Below are 4,197 nucleotides of genomic sequence, written 5' to 3'. Positions count from 1 at the left end.
TAAATAACAAAAAACGAAAATCTTGTGCTACAGTTTTTGGTTGTAAAACGTCTTACATTAAATTTGGCAACAGAAAATCATTCCCAGGTGTTATAAATACATGTACCTAACATCAGAAACAAGTATTGGTGGTTTGGTGCAATCATGTGAATTTAGATAATTAAATATATTAAATTTGTGCCAAAAAAACAAAAAACGCTTCAACTAGAAGTGAAACCAGCACACAGATGTTACATTTAGCTATGTTTATGTTTCATATATGAAAACAATTCACAACCTATTACGTAATGAAAGGTACACAAGAAGCAGCATACATCGGCCAAAAATACTACCATGCACCACAAACCTGGAACAAGGCAAAATGGACTAGATGGAAATAGATGCATTCAGAGCCCAGATTATTATAACATATAGAATATTTATTAAAGTATCAGATTGTGTCATCACAGCATGTCATTTATACCCCCCGTCCCCTACCCAAAAAATATTAATAAAAAAAAAATAATAATAATAAAATAAAAATCAAATGTGCATTCACAATAAAACCTTTGGAACTTCATTGGAACAGCTCTCTTTTATTTTTTTGGCAGACCAATTTAACAAAGGTCTGTGTTGTGGAAAAATGGAATACAGACATTTTGATTTTTGCTTGAAAAGTGTTAAAATGGAGAGTTAACATCTTGATAATGAAACAAACAAAATGGCAGATTTTACATAGATTTTACAGCCCTGCACTGTAAAGTGTCCTCGTATGCCCTGTCATTTTCCAACCTGATGTTGTACCAGCCATGTGTTAGTGTCACTTTCTTGGCTTACATCAGTAGACTCAGTAGTTGATGTATCTGATGAGTGAGGTACCCTGTCTAAAAGTTTGTCAGTTGTTGATAATGTCTCTACAAAAACCATTTCAGAGTTGTTGCTGGAAAGGGGTGTGAAAAACCAGATGGGGGAAATCACACCTCAATCTTCGTTTCAGTATTTCCTGCCTGAAATAGAAAATTGAAGGGGAAGATGAGCACAAGATACACATATTCACATCACATTAGGGCTGCTCTATTATGGCAAAAAATAATCATCACAATTATTTTGGTAATAATTGAAATCAAGATTATTCTAAACAATTATATTTTGTTCAAATCAAGAAAATATTTCAACATTTGAAAATAAGACAATCACAATCATATGAAACTATAATTATGTAAGTTGCTTTTGGATCCAACAAAATTTTTAATATATTATTATTATTATTATTATTATTATTATGACGTTAGCAAAAATTTGACGTTGGGGTGCAGTGTGTGCAGTAAGCTAGTTTTGACATGGGTGTGTGGTAAAATAACTCGTGTGGGCGTGCCACAACTCAAAATTAGTATTATTAGTGCTGCAGCTATCGAATATTTTGGTATTTGGATATCCTACTGAAAATTCTAGTGAATAATCGTATATTTGGATAGAAATACAAATATACCTATAGGCCTATATACTTTCTTGGTCAAAGAACAATTATAAATACAGAAGACAAAAAAAAACACATTTGCATGTAATAATTAACAACCAACTGGTTTTCATTTTTAGAGAATCAATTGTATTTATTTATTTATTTTTAACTTAAATTGAGCTTGTCAGAAAACTATTTTTCTCTGAAACAGTGAGATTTTAGACAAATCTCTCCCCATAGATTTCATAAATGTGTTTCAATGTGAAGATTTATATGTTACCTGTAGTCTGAAGCATCAAGATCCCCGTGTTTATTAACACTGTTCACAAACCCCTTAGCTTGTCCATTCTCATCACATCTTTGTCAACTATAATCCTTTGACGGATTACTTGTTCACAAAAAGAATTTGTAGCTCTCAGCATTGGGTTGTCTAAAACACACACACACTCACTTAATATGTGCAGAGTCATGCTTTCTAATTAATGCTGTCTCGAAATGTAAACAGAATACAAGTGACATATTGCTGACCAATCCTTTACTTTTGAAATGTGTAATTTTAGCAAAGTGACAATGAAATAGTGCAATGTAACAACTCACATTTGTTCGTCCCTGGTTGCTGTTGACTTTAAGAACCTTGTGTAATCTCTGAAACAAAACTGCACCTCCATTGTGACACAGTCTTTTGTCTTGAATATGCAGAAGAATGGAACAGTCTTTCTTCATCTCAGCGGCCTGCAGCAACCAACCCGCTTTTAGACAAAAAAGAATTACATTATAAGTGTTATTGTCACATCACCTCTTTACAGTATATGCACATCACAGATTTAAGTAAAGTAAAGTGTTTGTTGAGGTTGATGAGAGAGAGTTTGGGGAAAAGGGAGCGTGTAGCTGTGACTCTCTATTATGACTGATGGGCACAGGTAACCCGAGTTTGGTAACCACTGTTGGATTCACTCGATAAATCATTCAGCAGCTCGCGTTTTTACTAAACTATAGCCTTAAAACTTAACATAGCAAAAAATTATTTTCAACCCTATACTAAATATCGGTCACATTAATAACAGAAATGGGCACGCGTGTGTGTAGCACATACCTGCTGACAATGTTTCTGCTTTGGCGAGATGATCCCTCTTCCGTGTGCCTTCCAATCACAGACGAGTCTACTTTGAAATTTATTTTAACCTCAACAAACACTTTACTTTACTTAAATCTGTGATGTGCATATACTGTAAAGAGGTGATGTGACAATAACACTTATAATGTAATTCTTTTTTGTCTAAAAGCGGGTTGGTTGCTGCAGGCCGCTGAGATGAAGAAAGACTGTTCCATTCTTCTGCATATTCAAGACAAAAGACTGTGTCACAATGGAGGTGCAGTTTTGTTTCAGAGATTACACAAGGTTCTTAAAGTCAACAGCAACCAGGGACGAACAAATGTGAGTTGTTAATTTTAACTTGGTTAGTAATTTGTCTAGTGCCAAAAACTATGTTTGTTCATGCATGTAAAATAAACCTCTGTTGACTACCTACCCTGGATGCTCTGTGTTAGATTATTTTATGTCGTGTCTAACAAATGTTCTCATGGTGAATATATTTTGACTTACTGTGTGTATGATCTGAATATATTGTTCGGATTTGAATACCGGATAATAGGTTTTGAAGTGAAAAGTCACGGCTTTTGTGAAAATTGTTTGAATTTTTGTGTTTGTGTTTAAGGTTTTGAGAAAATGGGTACAGGTTTCAAGAAATGTGTATTAGCAATTGAGAAAGACTGTAATAAGATGGTTAAATTATTATTTTTATTTTCGTGTTTACGAATACCCTTACCATTCCATGTTACTATTTTATAATTTTTGCATTGCTCGACCTGCTCCTCTCCCTCCTCTAATTCCTCTTCCTCTGGCTCTGCCTCTATCCATTGCGCTTGTTTGGACTCTCCAGCAAACTGTACACTCTGAACTTGAGTTTATAGGTGTGGTCACATCATTAGCAACAAGTGTATTCAATTTTTGAGTTGTTGTGTGAACGCCAGTTAAGTCCGTTGTGTTCAAATATTGTTGACTTGTGGTAAACATTTTGTATCGCATGAGAGCAATTTGTGAATTGTGTCTTCATGTAAAATGTTTTTATGGCATTGGAAAATGAGGGGTTACATTTATTCAATGTGTTTAGACAACTGGTCATTCGGTTCAGAGGACTGGCATTTGGGTTTTAGTATTTGAGAAAATATCCCAAGGAGAGCACGCTGGCAGACGTCTAACCAACCCCCTCGCTCATATCCACCAGCCCCCCAACAATTATGGTCATTGAAACACACACACTCAAACTGTGACAGAGTCCTAGTGTCTCCAACAAGCCTCAGAAAATTCTCACGAGTGTAGGGACATCTCCCCTTTCTGCTACGCATACCTCGCTGCTACGCATATATGCTCTATGCAGAGCATGTATGTGATGGACTCAAAGCCACACACCGTTACGCCTATAGGTAAGCTTAATTAGTTTTCACTTGTCACCACTTTTCAAATCCTTGAGAAAATGTTAGCTAGGATGTTTCAACTATCGGTTGCTGCATAAAACTATCATAAATGGATATCTGTGTAGATGTTTTTTTAAAGAAGCAGTTTTGGAAATGTCTTCTTGAAAACCAACATTACAGTTACCGTTTAATCTTACACTGTTCAGCTCTCATGCAAACTCACACACGCATACACAGGCCCCTCAGACATACATTTGACCTCCCCGTGAATCTTTGACTGCCTC

At 35.5% G+C, this 4,197-nt stretch overlaps 1 long non-coding RNA gene across 2 annotated transcripts; it reads right to left on the bottom strand.

Annotated features, from left to right (window-relative positions):
* Positions 1-398: 398 nt before the first annotated feature.
* LOC144020975 (uncharacterized) lies at positions 399-2,699 on the bottom strand. Of its 2 annotated transcripts, none has more exons than XR_013284014.1 (3): positions 2,532-2,699; positions 2,036-2,187; positions 399-986 (listed from the first exon to the last, which is right to left on the bottom strand). It is a non-coding gene; the product is annotated as an uncharacterized LOC144020975 (long non-coding RNA). The 2 variants fall into 2 exon arrangements; XR_013284015.1 differs by lacking the exon at positions 399-986 and adding an exon at positions 1,278-1,868.
* Between the last annotated feature and the right edge of the window lie 1,498 nt (positions 2,700-4,197).

Source organism: Festucalex cinctus, chromosome 6 (assembly GCF_051991245.1).
Source record: "Festucalex cinctus isolate MCC-2025b chromosome 6, RoL_Fcin_1.0, whole genome shotgun sequence".
NCBI classification, from domain to species: Eukaryota; Metazoa; Chordata; class Actinopteri; order Syngnathiformes; family Syngnathidae; genus Festucalex; species Festucalex cinctus.
This window is presented reverse-complemented; position numbering and strand designations above follow the sequence as displayed.